Source organism: Saccopteryx leptura, chromosome 1 (assembly GCF_036850995.1).
Source record: "Saccopteryx leptura isolate mSacLep1 chromosome 1, mSacLep1_pri_phased_curated, whole genome shotgun sequence".
In the NCBI taxonomy this organism is placed as follows: domain Eukaryota; kingdom Metazoa; phylum Chordata; class Mammalia; order Chiroptera; family Emballonuridae; genus Saccopteryx; species Saccopteryx leptura.
In genome coordinates, this window is record NC_089503.1 from 358419190 (window position 1) to 358431184 (window position 11995).

Genomic DNA, 11995 nt, shown 5'->3' on the forward strand with positions numbered 1-11995 from the left:
ATAGCATGCTATTGGCAGAAAAACAGACACACAGACCAACAGAATAGAATCAAGAGCCCAGAAATAAAAACATGTATATATGGGCAAATAATCTTCAACAAAGGAGCCAAAAACACACAATGGAGAAAAGAAAGTTGCTTTAATAAATGGTGCTGGGAAACTTGGAAAGCTATATGCAAAAGAATGAAACTGAACTACAGTTTGTCCCCCTGCACAAAACTTCAAAATGGAACAAAGGCCTAAATATAAGTTCTGAAACAATAAATTACATAGAAGAAAACATAGGTACTAAACTCATGAATCTTGCCATAGAGAACAATTTATGAATTTGACCCCAAAGGCAAGAAAAATAAAGGTAAAAATATTGTAAATGAGTGAGACTATATCAAATTAAAAAGCTACCTCACTGCAAAAGAAAGTGAGAACAAAACAAATGGACAGCCAATTAAATAGGAGATGATATTTTCAAACAACAGCTCCAATAAGGGGTTAATATTCAAAATATATAAAGAGATCACAAAGCTCAGCAACAAACAAGCAAAGAATCCAATTAACAAATGGGGAGAGGACAGGAACTGTCACTTCTCCTAAGAAGAAATACAAATAGCCAACAGATATATGAAAAGATGCTCATCATCACTAGCTCTTAGAGAAATGCAAATCAAAACGACTGTGGGTGGAGTGCAGAGCACGTTCCTAGCAGCTGTGGCTGATGCAATGATGTGAGAATATTCCAGTTCCCAGAAGCCTCCTGGGCATACCCAGGAAGGAAGCTCGCCTGCTATAAGGAAGTGACTTAGCACCAACCACGCAGCTCCCTGATCTTTTCAGCCATTGTCTATGAAGGACATGCTGTAACATCCTATTGGCAGAACCCATGTATATAAGCTAGCTTACTTCCTGAATAAAGTAGATCTGCGTCACTGAACCTGGTCCCCGAAGTCGGGTCTTTGTGTCTCTATCGTCCTCACCCCCGGCAGGACTTGTCCACAAACTACAATGATGTACAACCTCATGCCTGTTAGATTGGCTATTATCAACAAGATAGGTAATAACAAGTGGTGGAGGCGCTGTGGAGAAAAAGGAACCCTCATCCACTGTTATTGGGAATGTAAACTAGTACAAACATTATGGAAGAAAGTTTAGTGATTCTTCAAAATATTAAGAATAGAACTATTACATGACCAAGCAATCCTTTTGCTGGATATCTACCCCCAAAACTCGAAAACGTTAGTACGTAAAGACACATGTACGCCAATGTTCATTGCCGCATTATTCACAGTGGCCAAGACATGGAAACAACCAAAGTGTCCCTCAACAGAGGATTGGATAAAGAAGATGTGGTACATATATACAGTGGAATACTACTCAGCCATAAGAAATGATGACATATTGCCATTTATGACAACATGGATGAAACCTAAGAACATTATACTGAGTGAAATAAGTAAATCAGAAAAAACTAAGACCTATATGATTTCACACATAGGTTGGATATAAAACTGAGACTCATGGACATAGATAAAAGTGAAGTGGTTACCACGAGGAAGGAGATGTGGGAGAGGGGAATGTGGGGAGGTGTGGGGGTGGAATAAAGAGGGAGAAATATACAGTGATGGAAAATGATTTGACTCTGTGTGATAGGAATACATCATAATCAACAGTTCAAATGCTATAAAATGTTTACATAAAACCTATGTAATCATTGATCAATGTCACTCTATTAAATTTAATTTTCTAAATAAAAAAATAAACCTAATTGGTAATTTTTTTTTATTTCCTCTGCTTTGTCTTTTGAAAGTTTTATTGTATCATATATATGTGTATATATACATATATATCACAATACTTCTCATTGAAACCTCCCATATATTTACAAATGTTTATTATTTCCAAACATAAGCATGTCACCCTTTACTCATATAACAATATTAACTTATGACCAAAGAAAGGAGTATAATGATTATTTAGTGCACCTGAATATCTTAGAGCAGGAGAGTATAACATTTTTTTTTAAATGTCCTGATTGTCCTTAGAAAAAAATTGAAAAGCTTGTTTCAATTAAATGTCTTTGGACTTGCTTTCTCAAACAAAGGTATAATAAAGAGAAGTGAAAACAACACATTAGGTACCAAATGAATTCACATAACTAAGAGAATCGGTTTTCTAATTTCATAATAACTGAGACAACAAAAAAATTCCTGTGATATTACTTTATGGAGAAGAATCATAATCAAATACAGCATCTCAATATTGGTCTGAGACAATATTGCTCAAAATCTTAATTGGGGTGAAAAGTCATAACTTGAACATTACATTTAGAAAGAACAGTAACAAGCATCGATACACATTCAAATAAAAAATATAACATTAATTTAGTTTTGATAAGAATAAGTAAGAACAAATGTAAGGCCAGGAGCCGCCATCATGGCTATTCACATGCAGGTTCCAATTGGATTCAGGCAGACGGTAAAGAAATGGTGGAGTCGGAGGATGGTGGGCATTCTGTTTATTTGTGTCTCACCAAGACAGGCAAGCCACAGAGAAGACAAGGGAAAAGCAGAAAACCTGCTTTTCCCGTGAAGGGCAAGGGATCAGGGAGGCCCCTGCAATGGTGATAGCAGGATCCGAGAGAGCAAGCTCCTGGTCTGCCCCATTTTATAGTATAGAAATCCAAACCTTTAATCCAGGGGTCTCAAACTCGCGGCCGTGTGGCCCACCCACCAATTTTGTGCGGCCCGCAGACTAATCAAACTTCGTGGATTAATCTGTGGGCCACACAAAATTGGTGGGCGGGCCCATGCGGCCCGCGGGCTGCGAGTTTGAGATCCCTGCTTTAATCCAATATACAAACAAGGAAGTCTCTGATACAAAGTCACTTATCTGAGGCATAATGGGACGATTCCTCATGAGAGTGCACCACTCCCACATCATGTAATCAGTCAAGGGTGTGGGGAAAAGCTTAGTCTTTTAGTCTTAAAACTAGGCCTTAGGCTATAACGACCTGGCCGCTTACAGCCTGTCCCCCACACCCAATGCAAACTATAAGCGAGCAAACATATATATTATATTTACAAACTTATTTGACCAACAACCAAAAAGAAATGCCTTAAAAGTAATTCAAACTATATGTAGTGAAAAAACAAGCAATATGTTGAAAGATCATTTTACTCAAAGTATTATAGTTATAAACATAGGACTGAACATATGAAATCTGATATTTATCAAATTTTCTCTACATTCCAGACATAACATGGGATTTTAATTAGTTCTATACAAAATTTATGTAAACATCATAACTTCCACAATCAAGTTGATGAATTGAATTGCCCGTGATTTTATATTTAGATTGCATGTACAAGAAGTGGGTACCAATGAATATCTGCTTCATCTTGTTCTAAAGTCAATTCCACTATATCTTGTGAATGTACTATATTATAGTTCTAACCTGCTATAAACTGTTAACTTTATCAGATAATTACAATAACTATTTTATCTCTAGTACTTTAGAATTTGTATTTTTGAAATCACTTTTGGCTCTTAAAACACTAAGAAGATGCTTACGAAAATGAAGTAATCAGAGGATAAATAATTGACCAAATCCTAAGATTGAATAATATATATTAAAATAAAGTATATTATGTTCAAGTGCTAATTATTAACACTTTTGGAAGACACTAAATATTTTAAATCAATTTAATGCCTATAGATCAAGAATTTTCAACCTTTTTCATCTCAAGAGACACATAAACTTATTACTAAAAATAGGTATAATTTTTATTAAATCACACCAATAGCTATTGTGTTAGTTGTCATTTTTTAATTTGACAATCTAAGGAAAAAGAGGCCAGTGCCCCTAAATAAAAAGTAAGGTATTGTATGTTTTAAAAATCGTGGCACACCAGTATTATGTGACACACAAGTTGAAAATCACTGATATATATTGTAGTAAATTTAACTATTTCTCCAAGGTCATAAAATGTAAACATGCCTTTTGTTCTTCTAAAATTAAATGTTTGTAACTACTATTTAATTGCTTAAATATTCTTTAAAACCAATGTATTTCAGTATGATTTGCCTTCCTAATTATTTTACAGAGACTTTTATTTCTAATTCTAGTATCTAACTAAGGGATAGAATTTAAAATGGGGGATAGGGTTGAAGGAAGTGAAAGGGCTATATCTCTATTGTTTGATCTCCTTAGCAGATTTCTTTTTTGTTACTTTGAAATTTCAAATAGGATATACTTGTATAATTTTTTTAAGTGAAAGGAGGTGAGATGATGAGACAGATTCCCACATAAACCTCAACCTGGGATCCATCCAGAAACTCTGACTGGGGCCAATGCTCTAATCAACTCAACTATTTTTAGTGCCTGAGGCTGACACACTTGGACTAATGAGCTATCTTCAGCACCCAGGGCTGATGCTCAAACCAATCAAGCCACTGGTTATGAGAAGGAAAGAGGGAGAGAAGGGAGAGGGGGTTGGGGGAGAAGCAAATGGTTGCTTCTCTGTGTGCCCTGACCAGGAATCAAACCCGGGACATCCATAGGCCAGGTCAATGCCCTATTCACTGGCCCAGCAGGCCAGGGTCTACTTATATAAATATGATTCTTTGTTCGAGCATACTTTGAGTGCCTGCCTCATATCATGGTATAGATTATGTCTTAAAATGTGAAACATAAAATCATCTCATAGTAAATAAAGCAGATGATTGTTCAATAGATTCAAAAAAATCTATAAGCATAATATTAATAAAAAATCTGTATAAATTTAATTAGTTTAGAAATATTTTATAGCTGATTTTAATATTATAGAATAGTATTTATTAATAAAAAATAGGTTAACAGGAGTACTTCAAGAAAATATGCTAAAGAAATATATACTTCCAATGGTGCTTTTTTAAATCAACCAAAGATTCAGTAGAATAAATTTTACACATTTCTGTTTATGTTAAGAAGAATTTACTTTAATGAACATATTAAGAAAATTATAGTTTTTAAATAGTACTTACATCATTTGTTGACCACTTCAAGTGTAATGAGCACAGTGGAAAATTAGAGGGGGTATTTTATTAGTCTTTATATAAGATATGGAAATAACTTTCAATTAAGTTTTAAACAGACAACAACACTCATTTAGACAATCATCATATCTTATAGGCATGCAGTAACAGAATGCATGAGCTGAAGAGAACTCTATACTATTTTTATTTGGGAATATAAATGAAGAAGGAAACATATTGTGTCAGGTAGGTAATAAATGTCATCAGAGGCCACAGACTTATGCTATGTAATCTAATTTTTTTAAGTGACCACTCTTATACAAATTTTTTATCAACTAACTAACCAAAAATATATTTGGGAAATACTGGAATAAATATGACACTTGTATTTCTACTAAGGACCCAAAGCTTATGTCTACAGAATTCAAAATATAGTATAGATTTTTATTTTCACATAATCCATTTGCAAAGATTTCTAGGCAATAAGATACCCCACAGAAATAAACCTTTTTTTTTTTTTTTTTTCTTCTGAAGCTGAAAACGGGAAGAGACAGTCAGACAGACTCCCGCATGCGCCCGACTGGGATCCACCCGGCACACCCACCAGGGGCGACGCTCTGCCCACCAGGGGGCGACGCTCTGCCCCTCCGGGGCATCGCTCCGCTGAGACCAGAGCCACTCCAGCGCCTGGGGCAGAGGCCAAGGAGCCATCCCCAGCGCCTGGGCCATCTTTGCTCCAATGGAGCCTTGGCTGCGGGAGGGGAAGAGAGAGACAGAGAGGAAGGAGGGGGGGGTGGAGAAGCAAATAGGCGCCTCTCCCATGTGCCCTCGCCGGGAATCGAACCCGGGTCCCCCGCACGCCAGGCCGACGCTCCACCGCTGAGCCAACCGGCCAGGGCCATAAACCTTTTTTTTTAACATAACTTTTTCCACAAGAAAATGTAGTTTCAGCCATTTAAATATGATTCTGAATTATAACATTAATATAAATTTCAAAATATGCATGAATGCACTGTAAGACAATGGTGTATTGTATACAACTTAAAATATGGCAGATTAATATATTTTACAGTTAAGTACATATTAGTTTAAATTAGGTTGATAAGAACTTTGATAAGAATTTTAATCCTGGTAGAATTTTCAGTATCTAAAAGGACAATTAGCTTTATCTTACAAGTCAAAATGGATACCAGTCGCATTGATACTGGAGATAGTAGTGTTTATTGTAGAGATATGGTGGATATACTAATTGAGTTTAAACATAATTAAAATATTTTTCTTTATTTTGCTTTAATTTTCTTATAAAAGTTATCAGAGGAATCTGACAGCTCATTGAAGTATTACATATATGAAACTGTGGAAGCTTATTATTGTCAGTTAACATGAATATAAAGACTTGACAAGAATTGTTTGTCAAAAACAGTTTCTGATAACAATACATTGATTTTTAAAACTAAAAATACTTTTTCATGGTACATTTTCAGGTCTTATGAACATTCTTTCAAACAATAACAATAACAACAAGGACAGGACAGTTACCTACTTTTTCATAAACATACCTTAGATTAAGAGATCTAGTTATAGATACATTTAAGTTATAAGGTGTGCACACATTCATTAAAAAGAGTGGACAAGAGCAAAGTGAGACTAAAATCACAGAGAAGAACAGGGGTTCAGCTTTAGATGTTAATTAGATGCAAAAGACTTCACCCACATCTTTCCTTCTACCATCAATCTATCATGTGGACATTTGAGAACTCAATAATTTCTTGTCTGTCTACATACACAAAATGTTACTCCAGTGCATTAGGCTAATAATTAAACAAGTGGGTAACAAGAGAAATAATATGTTTATATATATAAACATATATAATATATATTATATATGATGCTCTTATAATATATACTGTATTATATTTATATATTTTATATATTTATATTATATGTTATTATATATATATAAAATACATATATAAACATTGAATGTGTTTGGGTTGGAATTAATTGAAAAAGAGATTTTCAGATGAAAGACATAAAAGAAAAAGGAAAGGGAGGTGAGTTGAATTGTTTTCCCTTAAAATTTATAACTTGAAATCTTACCCCAATACCTCAGAATGTACCCTTTATTAGGAGATAGAACATGAAGTTAAAATAAGTTTATAAAGTTAAAATGAGGTCACTAGGGTACATTCTAATTCGATATCTTCATAAAAAAGGGAAATTTGGAGACAGATACAGACTGAGGTAAATATCAAGTGAAGAAGGAGACAAAGATCAGGGTGATGCTTTTCCAAACAAAGGAATACCAAAGATTGCCAGACTCTAGAGAAGAGGCCTGAACTGGATTGCTCCTCACAGCTCTGGGAAGGAACTGAACTTACTAACACCTTGATCTCTGACAGCTGGTTCCAGAACTGTGGACAATACATTTCTGTCATTTAAGCCATTCACTCTGTAGTATTTTGTCCTGTCAGCCCTAGCATAAACTATGTGCAGTGCAGCAAAGTAGATGCAATCTCATAGTGAGTAAGCCTTCAGAATATACCAGTTTTTTTTTAAATTCTTAGTATGTAGCTATGATATGATTTAGACAGATGATTTTTTTAAATTTTTCCTCAAAGTGTTAAACTATATTATCTTCATTTTTTAAAATTTATACCTCCTTGTAATTTTGCTTGTCTAACAAAAGTATCTTCTTTTTAAAAGTATTACTTTTGTTTCTTCTACCACATTAATGGTTAATTTTAGGTTTTAAAATTTAGTCTACTTATTAATTTGGGCATTATTTAAATTTACATTTTGTTTATTGTGTCAGAAAAGTAGAAAAAAATGCGTAACTCCAGTTTAACAATTAATTATACAGCAAACTGTCACACAGCAACCAAAGATATGACAAAGAAAATTGCCACGGCCTAGAATCTGCTGTTGTATCCTTACCTGGTAATAGCTTTTACTCTTACCTCTAGAAATGGCCATTATCTTATTTTATGGTAACAACTATTTTTACTTTGCTTTATTATTGTATTTCATGTATGCATTCTTAAGTGATATCATTACATATTATTTGCATTTGATTTTTATATAACTGTATCTATTATTACATATATTACTTTTTAAACCCTTTATTTTTCTTTGTAGCTCTAGTCCATTGATTTCAATTATTATAACCAATAATTATTTTTCATTTTATTTTGATAGATGTTTAATATTTGATGTTACCAGTTAGAGGCTATAAAGAGTAGCCAATGTATATAAATCTCCTGGTAAATATGTGTTTAAAATTTTCCAGGGAATATAACTACAAATGGAATTTCTGGGTCAAACAGTATTTTTTTCTATATTTAACCACAGAAACACCTTGCTTTCCTTAATAAGGTGTCTCAGACTCATCCTAATTTATACTTGGATCAGGAAATAGATCAAATACCCTACCAAGATGCTTTTTTAGAATATAAGACTTTAAGAAAACAAAAATAGATAGTGAAGGCTGCCTGCTACCTTGTTTCACATGATGACTAGAAACCAGCAAGATGTTAAGAGATATGAGTTTTTAACTATTGTAAGAACAGAAAAGAGAATCCCTAAAAACAAAGATTGTAGGTTTATATTAATATTTCCAGTATATCTCTAATTTACTGATTCATTTGCCTTTCCGTAATAACAAAGTTTCTAGTCTGATATCTAAGAGTATAAATTGTAGAGCCTGACACGTTGGGTTCAACTACAAGCTTCACCGTGGGGAAATATATTACGTTTTTTGTATAAATTTCTTAACATACTTTAAACCGTCTTCATTACAGAATAAGAATCGAGTCTCTCAAATATTCTAATAGATATAAAATGCAAATAAATCTCCATTTCACTAATAACATTTTAATCAACAAATAATAGTTTAAGTAAGAAGGAAATGCTATTGACTTCAGTAGTTATTGATAACTCTCAGACTCTCTTGGAACAAAGTCTTGGCAAGATTCTAAAATGATGAACAATCAATCCAGGCACAATCAAAGGAAAGTGAGGAAAGAATCTATTTTTGTACTTAATTTATTTCTGAACTCTAAATCACACAGGCCTCAATTATTAAGTACTATAGGGGTTAACATATTGAAATGAAAGATTTGCCTCTTAATGTGAAGTCTGCAGTTCATCATAAAGTGCAGAAGGTAATGTTCTTAGCTTAGTTACTCTCCAGAGAAGCTAGTTCTCTATTTGTGCTGTCTGCTGGCATATATTAAAGAGAGATTTAGAAAAAAAATTTCCTGTATGAAAACATGGCAGAATATCAAAGGATTGAAGTAGTGCAGCTTCTCCTAGAGCACTGAATGTTCTACAGCAATCATTGTGCTGAAATTGAAATATTTTATGTGGAACATCTCAGGTTGATTCATTCTCACTATAAAACTCTATACATATTTCTAAAGTAAAAGTGACCTCTAGCACAATAAAATATTCAAAAAACATAAATATAATAAGTTAAAAATAAAACATTAAATCTAAAAGGAATAAGAAACTTTAAACTTCCCTACATGAGGTTGTAACACTTTAATTGAAATATAAAAGAATTAAATTAAAATATTTTCCTAAATTTAACTAAAACTTTTTCATCCTTTAAACTATTTCTATTTATGACTGTTACATTAAAAAGTAATGTTTTGCATATATAATGTTACAGTCTCCTTTTGAAATTACTTTAACAATTAAATGAGATACAAAGGAAAATATTTTATTAATTCACTATTTTTAGGTATCTTAAAATTATTTCTTTCACTTTTTTTTTAAATCCATGGAGCCTTTATTTTTCCTCATTTCTACCCTCTTCTTGAGAATCTAGTGAAAATGAGATGTCTTACAAGGCTAGGTTGCTGTGACAAAGCTTGTAGTTGTAATGTTTTTGTTGATTTTGGTGGGGGGGCTCACCTAGTGAGCTGGAAAACTTAAATTAGAGATAATAAAGTGGTGAAAATTAGAAAAGAAAGCAGTCTGGCTAAAGATTTGATAAGGGCTAATTAGATTAGCTAGATAAAATTTTCCAGTCCAATCAGTTGACAGATATCAATAGGCATGGTAGTAGCCACAATGTTTCATTGGGAGCCATTGAGGTTCACAGAAATAACTGTTCTTTTCAATTGGAAAGAAGGAAATGATCAATTATGGTTTATAGAATGTCAGTCACAAGCACACTAGGTAAAATTATGTTTTGGGTTTAGCATTGTCTCCTCTAATAGATGCATATAACAAGGCAAAGACTATGTACTCTTGACTCACATCATAATAGTGTCGGTATTTGTAGTAGTGAATATAAATTGCAAATACTTAGTTAGGTCTTTGAAAGAGCCCTCAGTTATGTTCTGTTGGGAGCATGAGTTCACTTTTTTGATAAGTACTGAAGTTGAAGAAGATACTTTGGGATGTCTAAGGTAAAAAGCAAAAGTGTCTTCAAGTGATAACATAAAGAATACCCTTAAATATGAGACACATGTAGAAATTTGAGGACAACCAGAGGCTTATAAATGAAAAGAAGCTCATAACCAGCAATCAAATTAGGGTTGTGAGATTATGCTATGAATGGAGTGAAGAAATCCAGTTTCTGGGGTCCTTGCAGGAATGAAGAAATTATTAAAGGAGAAACAGCTTTTGTGAGGCGAAGAAAGAAATCATGCAACATAAGGTTCGTTATGTAAAGCTCACAATGTTGGAGGAAACAAAAAACACATTTGAAATAATAAAAGGAAAAGAAAGGTCAAGTGTTAGTGTAGGATGTCTTAGATTTGAAGGAAAAAGGAGTTGCACTGGAGGAAGACAGGTGGTCTTTAAATGATTGAATAGGCAAGGTACATTGAGGCTATTGAAGGGCCTGCTTGAAATTTGAATGGAAATCCTTTTTTTTTTTTTTTTTTTTTTTTTTTTTTTTTTTGCTTCTTCATGTCAAGTAAAGAAAGCAGATCATTTTTTTAAAAGAGGTATTCTGGGCCCACAGGATTGAAGGACTCTTCAAGGGTGGAAAACTTGGAGAGGTTGCAAGAGTCCAAAAGTGGCCACCGTGGTTCTAAATTATCCTCGATAAAATTTCTGCCACTTCCAAGGCATGAAACAGAATTGGTGCCATATACTCTGCTGGAGAGTAGATGGAGAATGACTTATGAGAGAACAAGATCAAAAAGAGAAAAGAGCCAGATAAGAAAACAAGCAGTTTCATCTATAATCTTCACATGGGTCTCCTGTGCAATCTTCATTAAGCAGCTGAAAGACTTGCTTTGAACAATCCCTGAAAAAAGACTAAGAAAAAATTCTGGCCTCACGAAAGATCCAGGTATTTCTGCTTCAGAGCCAGGGAGTAAATCCTCACTTGAAAAAAAGTCAAGAACACTTTCATCCAGAAACTTCTCTCTTGATCAGAAAAGAGCCAGGAAGGGTCCCCCTGTTCAACAGAGACAGGAATTAAACCTTCCCTCAAAAGAACCAAGAATAAATCCATCGAGGAAGACTCTCAGCCAATATGAAAGAGCTTGATAAAGTGCCACACAAACAGAAAAGAACCAGAAAAAGCCCCATTTAGTAGAATTAAAGCATCTTCTGTCATGCTATGCAGACAAATGTGCACAAAACTGGATTTCCATTTCCCCAGCTAGGAACAACAAAAAGGTCCTAGGAAGCTGTCATGAACAGTTGGATGAAGATAACAGGGTCTGAGGGCAGTCAGCATTCTGCCCAAGCCATGCTACCAGAAACTGTCAAATTAAAATAAATCTGGAATTATTGGATTAGATTGATTTTATTCAGAGAGGTCTATTGCAATAGAAAAAAAGCTCAAATCTCAGAAATCCACAAGCATTTCATAATCAAACAGAATAAGCTTTTTAAAATTTTTTTTTGTTTTTACTAGGGCAAAAGAAGGACGAGCAGAGAACGGCAGAATCTTCCCAGAGGAGCTGGACAAGCAGGAGGAAATGGTCACTGGAGTGTGACAACTAAACGATCTCCCTGTGTT